Here is an 11,202-nt window from a genome sequence, read left to right as displayed (position 1 = left end):
TAAGGACTGCCAAATATAATAAAGTAGACATTGGCTTAAGGAGATGTGTCAAATGTCCACAGCATCTCTCTCTATCTCCCCCCACACAGATACTCTAAGCACAAATACACACACACACACACACACACACACACACACACACACACACACACACACACACACACACACACACACACACACACACACACACACACACAAAATTCACACCCTGTCTTTCCCTCCGCCTCCTTCTCCTCCTCTCTGTTCTTGTTTTATTGTTTCCTAGATGAAGGTTAAAGGGAGATGCTGAACAGACAGAACAGCCTCAGGGCCGTGGAGGGCCTGACTGCCTGGCTGCAGCAGGCAGTGCTTTGAGTACAAGCAGCAGCCAGCCTCTGCACCCCCCTCCGTCCCTCCACAAGTTCATCCAGCGCACTGGTGTGTCAGAGGGGCAAGAGGGTGAGTCAGCCAGAGCCGCAGGGGCAAGTGGGTTACAGCATCTGATGTACATGGGGGGCAGTAGAGAGCTGCTGGTCCCTGACTGTGCCTGTCACTGATAATAATCACAGAGAGCTATGGAGCCCTATTAACACTGCTGTTTGGCTGAGACAAAATGGCGCCCAATAGGTGAGACTGAGGTGAATTATCGTGAGGGGAAGGAAAGCATTACAGCAGGGGTGGCAAATATATTCTAGCATGATGCTGTAATGACGTTGGTGCAGTCTGTGAGGATATAGAGCAGGGGGTTTAAATCTTTAAGGAGGGAACAAGTCTTAAGTGCAACATTACTGATTTGATTGTATGAGTGCTGATGATATTGGAGAATGCAGGAGGCCCTGCAATGACAGGCAGGGCCTCCTTTGTCCTTCTCCAGGAATAGTTTGCATTGGGGGGTCACTGCAAGGTGAGTCTGACAAACATGTAGGGCCGACACCTGTGAGATCCTGGAGATTACAGCTGACAGTGTTATCAGTCACATATTACACATACTGCATGTACAGTATACATACTATACATACAAAGACATAAACACAAAGAGGTTGGATAAATTAAAAAATTCCTTATATGATATAATGCAATCCAAAAAATACAACCTTAAAAATAACCAAACAATAATACAGTAGTAATACATATTACATGAATATTATATGCTTTAATGAAGGTAATTAATTGCAGGGCAGTTTTACAGCATTGCATCATATGTTTTTGAGACTGTCCCCTGCACATATGTGTTAAAGCTGAACTGAAATTTGAATTGCATTCAAGGAAACATAACCAAAAATAGTACTGCAGCAATTATGCATAATTTTCCATTTGTCAAAAGAGGATAAAACTCTTTTTGGACAAACATTGTAAGCTTCAGGCCTCTGGATGGGCATTTACCTTGACAGTGTTTGATTGACATTTGAGGGCTAGTGTTGCTGGGAGATGCACTGTCAATTTCCATGGTACAATACCAACTAGAGCAGGTCATTGCCCTATGTAGCCTATGAATGTTGATCCAGGATTGTCCTTACCTTTTTTTCACAAGCCCATGTAGTCCTAGTTATGTTGCGTTAGTGATTTAAGACATTTGTCCCTTTACAACATTACACATTTTGGAGGACACACTGTGCGATTAGGTTTGTGTTTCTCCCAGAAAATGGAAGCAAGTTAGCGTAGCTTGCTAAAATTAGCTCAGATTCCCACTAGATGTTACTTTTGGGCCATGTTATGACTGAGTAACTAATGTGTGGAATCCAGGCGCAGTCACGGATTCACATACGGAGTGGTGAAATCACAGATGGGACCAACATTAAAAAGTAGCGCCTTTCAATGTCGTTCACTCAGCAGGTTAACTAACTGAATGTCTGTTGGAACTGTAATGATATGTACTATATTGTTAGTGCCCAAACAGATATTTTACCAATCAAATCAAATTATCGTCAGCTGGAACCAAAAATTCACACCCATCGGAAAACACTAATGTACTTTTATTATTATTATTTCTTTTTGGTAATTACAGTTCTGACCAAATAGGTACACAGGTCAACACAAACACTGAGTGTAGGTATGTGCTCGTTTCTTGAAAATGAAACAGTACCACTGACAACATTACTTAACATTAGACCTGACAACATTTTAGTGATGTTCCTCAGGTAAAGCCCACAAAAACAAACACTCTTCAGTTTCTCTGCTTTATTGGAGCTTCCTGAAAATCAAAGGACAGAAACAAAGCCCCTTTGAAATCGGCACATGCTAGAGTGCGTCAGTGGGAACTGATGAGGCTGATATCATCCCAAATTAAAGTGTAAAGCAAGTCAAGATGGGAGGTGAAATCTGCCAGAGCATTAGCATGATCTATGATTCGACTGGTGGAGGGACACAGTACATTTTCTCTGAATGAATAGATTTGTTGAGTCTATTAATGACCTTCTATTCTAGACCTTTTTCTCTAACTGCCCAGCGCCATCCATAACTCGTCTGCATCCTATCATATAAATCATGGTTCCGATCCCCATCTTTGCTCTATCATGACAATTAGGCTCAATGCTAGGAGTCATGTTTGCTAAATCCAGATTAACTCATCCCACCTCTGTGTCTATGGAACATATGAGGAGGATTAATGATACAATGTGCTCCATTATATTTGAGACTGTCTGGTGTCAAAAGGAATTAACATTAGAAAGACCCTAATCGCTGCAGTTAGTCCTAATGCTAGAAGGTGACACTGTTCTCCACCCTGACATTATAAAAAGATAATGTCCCATTGGAAGTATTACTCCAGCTGTGCCCTGCAATTGCTAAACACTACACCAATTGACCAATATACTGGAGAAAATGGTCGATTTGAGGATGTTGTACACAGATTTGACTGCGTGTATGTAAAGATAATGACATCCACCTTTGGGGATTTTTCCTGCAGGGTTCCCCCAGGCATATGACTGGTGAGGTCACCAGTGCAGCCACTTATTGTCCTATTTATTAAGGCAGACTGGGGCAGAAGTCTAGGGTAAGGTCTCCACTTCCAAAGTAACTCTGCGGCTCAGACCTCATTTACAACCAGACAAGCCCATTGTAACAGCAAATAAAACAATATTGATTTTGCAAGTGGCAACGGGGCTGTGCATCTTATTGATCAGGATCAAGCACTTATCACTCTCCAGACCCAGAGTGTGCCAATGTTAAGCGCAGGTCTCAGGTCTTAATTACGACGGTGGCCTTTACATGGATCCTCGCCTAATGATGCTCCAACAACACCGCTCTCTCTGACCTTCTCTATCAGCTGGGTGGACAAAGGGTGCGGCTCCTCTTACACAAGATAACATTTTACAATTTTTTTGTACAGTAATTTTATACACAGAACTGACTGCTGTTTCACTTATTTGTTGCATACTCTTGTTATTTAATCTTTCACTTCTCTCCCATCTACTGCTGAGCCTGATCACTCTGCAAGTAGAGATCCATAGATATCTATGAGCAGGCGAGCTGTCAGGATGACCCCGTACACAAAGTGACTGCTCTGTTAATGGAAGGTTACAGTTCTTATGTCACATGTTTAACTCGTGCTGCAGCTGCATGTTCTGCTGAAGTGCTGCTTGGCAAGGCACTCAACCCCAGTGATGGGGAGAAACTAAGTACATTTACATTTACATTTACTTGAGTACAATTTTGAGGTATGTGTACTTTATTTGAATACCTCAATTTTATACTATTAAATACTTCTACTCCAATACATTTCAGAGGTAAATATTGAACTCGTTACTCCACTACATTTATCAGCTATAGTTACTAGTTACTTTGCAGATTAACATTTTACATACAAAACATATGATGAGCTAATAAAATATAATGCAACAGTACTTTATATACTGTTGGGTAGATTAAACAGTATATAAAGCTTAAATTAGCTCCACCTTGACCGGCTACAATATCAAAATGTTACCAATGTGTTTATGCATCAGTAATGACATTCAAATAATACATCAATAAAAATAATGTGTTAATTGTTTTGTACTTTTACTTAAGTAATATCATGAATGTAGGACTTGTAGACAGAGTAGTATTGCTGTTTTTGATTAGTAAAAGATATGACTACTCGTTTCACCATTGTTTAACACTAACTTGCTCATTCATGATTCTGAATTATTACTGAATTATAGGCTCTGGTTAACAACACGCATTGGTCTTTTTTTTGTTTATTACTGCTCTTATCAGTAATGATGACATTGTAGTCACCAAGTAAATTGCTTAGATGTGGGAACACAGGCAAGAAGTCAGATGAAAAGAAGACAGAAGACATAGTTGTCAGGCTTAATAGTCTGACAATCAGTCAGATTATTAAACGGTTGTTTTTTGTTTTGTTTTTTGGAAGAGAAAACAAAGGCAAATGATCAAATTTTAAAAAATTAAATAAAACATTTTAATTATTACCCAAACTGTTGTAAAAATCCAAGACAGTTCACAGACTGAGCTTCTGGTTCAACTTTGACCTACTATACTGTACATAGCTCTGTGTGCAATGACACGGTAGCACTGCCATTTGGGGTGCACTCACATTAGTGGTTTTATAATCTGGCACAATTGTTGTCTTGTTTAAAACATGTCTGATCATCCGAGCACTTGTTTCTTGCCCCTTTGGACTTAATTGTAATGATGTAGCCTTGATTTGGTAAGTAGGTTTTACTTGCCAAAATTAAAATGACTAAAAAACTTGTAAGAAGTATTCTTTATATTGCTCAGAAACCAAACATAAGGTAAACGCTTGACTAGTCTATATTTTCTTATTGCCAACAAATCCCATGAAAAGACAAAACCAACAGTGCATCTTCTGTCTCTCAGTTCTTTCCGACATCTTCTCAGTTCTGGACCACTGATTTCTACTGAAGACATAAATCTTTAAAAACAAGTTACAAAAATATACTATTGTTTAAAAAAAAGGAAAAAGCTACATAATTTTCTAAAACAGCTTAGCAGTGTTGTTTTTAGCAAAGACTACTCAAACAGGAGAAAATAGCGCGTTTGTTGGGGATTATTTCCAGCTGTGGATTAAGACACACTTTGTGTTTACTGCTTCAGGATAATGTATTGTATTCACAGCAGGACTGTACTCAGTCAGGCTTGATCAGGCTTTGGATACACAATACTTTTTTTGGTAAGATCAATTAATTGTCATTTTTTGTCTTTTTATGGAATTTGGATTGGTTGACAATAACAATAACATAGAATATTACCAGAGTTATCATTTCAAATGTTAATGTAAAATGAAAAAGTCTGGTAGATAATGTCAGACAGGCCCTTGGAACAGATTGCAGACAATCTCTCTGACTATATTTTGCCACTATAAATGGCCATCAAGCGCTGCTGTATCAACTCATCAGTGAATATCCATGCATTCCTAAGACGAATCAAGTTGTTTGCATGCTGTGGCTATCAACTGATGGTGTTAGATGCTATTACAGGAGGCTCTTTGACTCATCTCACTTAAGTTCACAACTCCACCTCTGAGTCCGCTGTGGCTGAAGCCTTGGCCGACGACCGCCCCAGGCCTGAGCTAAAGGTAATAATAAAAATAAAATGCAATCATCCTATAATAGACACTCAGCCATTACACATACAAACCCACAGTAGCTTATGGTAATGACAGGCACAATTTGCATATGTGCTTTTTTCTTATCTGCCTTGGAGGTAAAGAAGTATGGTTTTGATTCTTGGAGATGTCATGCTGTCTGAGAGATGCACTGCGGTATGAAAATAAAATAAACCATTCAGAAACTCATGAATATATTTACTCAGCCCTGCCAGGTCAACAAACCTTGATAAGACCATGAAAGAAAGAAACATATTGCATGCACAGCCAAACATAATGTGCAGTGAGTAGAATATATTCCTAATAAGGCTATGTATTAGACATGGTTAAGATGTTCCTAACAGCGTATTCAATGTGACAGCGATGGATTTTCACAAGCAGAGCTCTTTTTTTTTTCTGAATGTCTCAACATGTTTGAATAGGAAAAGATTTGGCCTCTGTCTGTAAGGATTTATAAAACAGTACACCTTGAATGTACCAAGGATCTCAGTCATAGATTATTGGGCTAAGAGGGAGCATTGCCACTCAAGGTTCTGCTGTCAATCGTTGAATCTCAGTACTAGGTCAATCGATGGTTCCTCACCCCTCTCCCCCTCTCTCTTTTCCTCTCTCTCTCTTCCCAGTGATCTCCTCAGATCAGTGGAGGAGGGAGAAAAATCAATGGAGTAAAGTAATCACTTGGTGGAAGATACAGTGAAGGCCTGAGGCCCACCCAGCTACCTGAGTTCCATTTCACGCATCAGCAGCTGCAATACAAACATACAGCGCTAGCCTGTACTGCCATCTTAAACAACATGAGCAGCCCAACACTCTGCACCCCTTGTGACCTATTCCTCCCCAGAGGAAACTCCCAGATTGCACTGCAGCACACCGCCACTGTTTACCCAATAGCTGGCTATTGATCTGCAGTCCTACACAATCAGGCTCTGACAGCACTGGCCATACCACATTTCCAAAATGCCAAGTGGCAAGAATATGCCTCCCTGCCTCTGACATCATTGGCTAATGTGCATAAGAGCAATGTCAGGTCAAACCCATACAGCCCCTGTTGGATTAAGCAAGAGTTTTACAGCTTCATGTCTACAAAATGGTGCAGTGAGCCATTTAATAAATTAAACAATATGGCTCCATTTGAATTCAGTCATTCACCATCAAGTTGAGGAGTCGCTGACATGTTGATGCTGCAAAGATTGTTAAACTTTTATCCCTTTCGTTGAGTATTTCTTCTTCTCATTTGATACAAATTATTCAACCTCTGACCCTCCTATCTCTGGCTAACATTTCACAGCCCTCCCTCTTTTTACAGCACTGTGTGACTGCTATTACCTTTGGCAGGCTTGAGAAGAGTGTGGGTGGAGGGTCACAGTGGGTGGCATGGAGAAGGAGCCATGGGTGGGTATTTGTTTAACAATTCTAAAATGCTAATCACAGTATACTCTGAAGAGCTGCTGTACTAACAAAGGACCTAAGGGAGAGGTCAGCAGTGTTTCAGAAGGGTCAGGCTAAGTAGGGATGGCCCCCACATTAAATCGTAACTAGACAGATTTTAGCATGTCCCCAGGTCTCAGCACCCATGTTGTTTATGTATAGGGTCAATATGGGCCAGTTTTCTGTGGTGATGTTATCCATTTTAAGCTGCCCTGTTAAACTTTAGTAGTTTGCAAAGGAGCAGGGGGGAGGGTACTGCAGCGGTGAACTATGAAGTATATGAGGTTATGTTTTTCTTAACACACTTATCAGAAATGGTAAAATATCGCTTTGAGGAAGAGAATAAATATGAAATAGTTAGGTTAAGAACTGGGATGAAAAGGGCTTTTATAATAATCAAATGTGAATTCAAATACAGAATTTAAATTACATGTTAGAGGCAGAATTACAGCCTCACGGTTGCTTGCCTCCGCCAACCGGTGAAGTTGCAGTTTACATCCATGTCTGTCCAGACTCATGTAATATATGTAGTGAAGACTTTGAAGGAATTTAATGAAAGGTATTAGGTGTATTTTATCATAATTAGTGTAGGAACTCTTGAGTTATGATTCCAAGTGGACGTTTGTGCCATGGCTGTCAGTGGCGTGGAAGCATAAAAACAATCATTGGTCTAAGATGAGGTATGGAATACTGGTTGTACCATTGTTGTAGGAGAGTTAGAGTGAAAAAAACATCATTTCAGGATGCCAGTTTAAATCTTGGATGCATATTCATGTATTTATCCAAGGCCTGATATATCTTATTCTTCTGTATCAGAGAACTCCATTGTTTTCCATATGCTATTAAAAAACATATCAGTGAACCACACTGTTGCAACGAGTAACATGTTCCTTCATTACACTGAACATGGGCATTTTAGTATTTTTTATGTTGATCCCTCAGTCACAGTCACATTGTTGTAAATACTTACTAGCGTATATGGCTGAAAAATGCACTACTTCCTCCTCTTTGGGTAATGTTGGCTAAAAGCTTCAGTGTCCAGCTGCTTTCGGGCCACATGCTCCGCAGACACCCGTGGCCCCTTGCAATTACACAACTGTAGCCTCCCAAAATTTGAAACCTCAGGGTTCGCGGCTGGGCCAACTCCATGCAGCTCCTTGTTAATGACTGGCTCATTGGTCTGTGGGAATCCCGAAGCAATCACTTCCTTTTCCGCCTCCTTCCGAAACGCACTGATAATCAGATAACCAATTACTTTATAAAGACCAGAAGAACATACTGTAAAAGCAAGTACAACACAGCACACGTGCTGCACAACATCAACATACAGCCACTGTAAAAGTTTTAACACAAAACTGTAATGTTTGGCTGCAGGTTTTAAACTGCTGCCTGATTGTTGACAGTTTTTAAGTCCCTGTGACCACAGACAGCTCTGCCCTTCTCACTCAATTTGAGGAGGGAGCTTGTCTTGCTTTGATGGTAGGTAGGCTCCATTAAACCTGACACACCATATGCTGTGATGTTTTTGTGAGCATGCTTCCTCACTCTCCCCCCACTTTGGCACCCAAATGGAAGTTAGTTTTGAATTTTTTTCAGTCTGTAGTGTCTCTGATAACCACTTACTCTATGAGTGTTTAGAGCAGCTCAGGCAGACTTGGCTAAACATTTTGCCAAAACGTGCTTCAGCCATTCCAGGCAGAGTTTTGAGAACGGGGTGGCCCTGTGCTGGTGGGACATGATCACTGTCAAGGCTGAGTCCCTGGGACATTGACAGCAGAGAGATTACTCAGTGGCAAACTTTTGGTGTCTCCTTTAGCTTATAGGCAGAGCATGTTCCTGAGTGGCGCAGGGTCACCCTGATCTCTGATGATTCTCCTCCTCCTCCTGTTCTCTCCCTCGTCCTCCCTCTCCTCGTCTGTGTTTTTTTTTTTTTTTTTTTGTGATGTTATCTTTTCACTCTCCTCCCACTCACTGCTGTTCCCTGAAGCTGTTTCGGGGATGAACGCCTCATTGTTTTTGTCCTTGCACTGCTTTCCAAAAGTGCGTTACTGGATGTGGATGTTGAGCAGCTTCACACTCTGTTTGACCTTTTTGTTTCTAACTGAGGGCAGGTCATGTCTAGGCCAATTACACTTAATTAAATTATACATTTCCCTTTGAAAATGTCCAAATTCATGATGTTTATTACAAGAGACTGTTTGTTCCCAATTCATAAACTGTTTTCTTCCTTTTTTTCTCTTTGTGAAATGAGGACATAACCATGTTTATGGTTCTTACAGCTGAACTTGTTGCTCTGAGGCTACACAGGGAGTATTTGGCAGGAAAAAGTAACTTTTCAGCTACATCTCTTGCTGCATTTTAGCATACACTTGTGTAGTTACCTGGTGCTGTACAAATACTATATAATGGAAATGTGCCATATTGTTTTCGACAACTGCCAAGTTACTAATCAGTTGCTTTCCAGTTGTCACGTGCTCTCTGAAGCTGTCTAGCACAGATTGTGAGGTGCTATCCATGTGTTTACCCAGGTTTATTTTTTATTCCGATCATGCACGGTACCGGGTTTCACACAAATCAAGTGCACCTTCAGATGTCGTTTCTCCACAGGGGGCTGAGTGATCGAGGAGGAGATGCAGTGCCTCCTCATGAGGGCTCTAAAATTGATGTGCCCTTTTGGCTCTAGTGAGGGTGACCTTAAAAAATCAGAAACACTCAGGGAGCGGCACAGCCACTGTCTCACCGCTGATCAATCTCAATCCTCCACTCAGCTCTCCTCCATGCTATTCAGACTCCGGAACAGACAAATACCAAGTGCTCATGTGCTTAAATTCTTGTTACGTGCGGGCAGGTTGAGAGAATGCCACACAGCTGTGAAGTCAGATAGGGTGCGCTTTGTTGAATACTGAGTGAATGTCTTGTGCATGACTACATTATGTAAGATAGTGAGATGACCCTGATTGAAAAGGAAAGCTATTAGAGAGGATGTATGAAGTAGCATATGGTCCCAGAATTCAAATATGGCAGGCCCCGACTTCGACTGACAGGCTATCAGCATCTGACATCGTCTCAGATTTTGTGAGAGTAATCATTGCATTTTGGCTGGCTTTGAATTTAGTTATTTGATAATTACTGTTGTCCCTGGAGATTTGTCATTAGTGTGTTGACCTAGGGGAGGTGCACACACCATTGACATCTTACCTAAGGACCAGAACATGCTTGCACGGTGCACATGCAGGGACACTCTGATTGCATTGTCCGCTGAGAGCCAACTGGAGCGGAAAAGGCGGTGGAAGTTCAGGAAGCGTGGATAAAAAACTGAATGTGATGCAAGGGCAAGACTTCTTCGACGACTTGAAGGCACCCCCCCCCCGCAATCCCTCGCCTTCCCTCCGACCACAGTGCACACACACTCCAGGATTTCAAAAGGCAGGACACACATATATGCTCCCAATAGCCCATTACCTCAACCTGCCTCTCCACCTCCCCCTGACCCTGTCATCCTGTCCTCCCCTCTCCAACTCATTATTCCCTCACCACCTATCTGCCGCCGCTCTCCAGCCCTCCACCTGTTCTCTCCCCTCGTCTCATTCTTGCTTGCTCCGTGCAGGTCAGTTTGCTGTTGATGTCAAGGTAAGCAGCATGGTGAGTAATTCTCCCTCGTGATACCAGGCTCCTGACCTTTCATTGCACCTTAAGGAAAGGGATTTTTCTCCGTGCTCACCGGCGTCACTCCTCATCGGCTGTGACGGCTCTCGGTGCATTCTGGTGCTCCGGCCTGGCCCTGGACTGGGGGGGTTGGGAGGGGTGTCATGGTGCAGAGTGTCAGGCCTGACCCCCCAGGTGGCCTACAGGCTGACAGCAGACAGACCTGCTATTTGTTGCCCGAAACACCTCTGAGGAAGATGTCAGGCGGCATCACAGCAGCACATCACCAGTCCCTGAGGCCTCTCTATGCACTCGGCCTTCACTTTAATAAACAACCTCCATCCAAACACTGTACAAGTGACAAATATCACATCCATTGCATCTATACAGTGGCCACCAGCCTTTGAGCAATGCCCTTATTTGGCATGTGATCGAAAACCTTTTCCTTCCTTAACTCTAGCCTCATCACTCTAAAGATGGCGTCTGTTTGAAAACTCCTTCCCCGAGAGCAAATGGTGAAATGATCATCCACACTACTTGACTGTAGTCATAATCCTGTGTTTCATCTGAGCTCTCCTGAC

General features: G+C 42.0%; 1 protein-coding gene across 1 annotated transcript in view; it reads left to right on the top strand.

Annotated features, from left to right (window-relative positions):
• Positions 1-385: 385 nt before the first annotated feature.
• Positions 386-11,202, top strand: part of samsn1b (SAM domain, SH3 domain and nuclear localisation signals 1b) — a 36,553-nt gene continuing 25,736 nt past the window's right edge. The window contains exon 1 of the mRNA XM_040151104.1: positions 386-438. The gene's annotated coding sequence lies outside the window, so the exon portion shown is untranslated. The remainder of the gene's footprint in view (positions 439-11,202) is intronic.

The sequence above is a fragment of the Xiphias gladius genome, chromosome 17 (assembly GCF_016859285.1).
Source record: "Xiphias gladius isolate SHS-SW01 ecotype Sanya breed wild chromosome 17, ASM1685928v1, whole genome shotgun sequence".
NCBI classification, from domain to species: domain Eukaryota; kingdom Metazoa; phylum Chordata; class Actinopteri; order Istiophoriformes; family Xiphiidae; genus Xiphias; species Xiphias gladius.
This window is presented reverse-complemented; position numbering and strand designations above follow the sequence as displayed.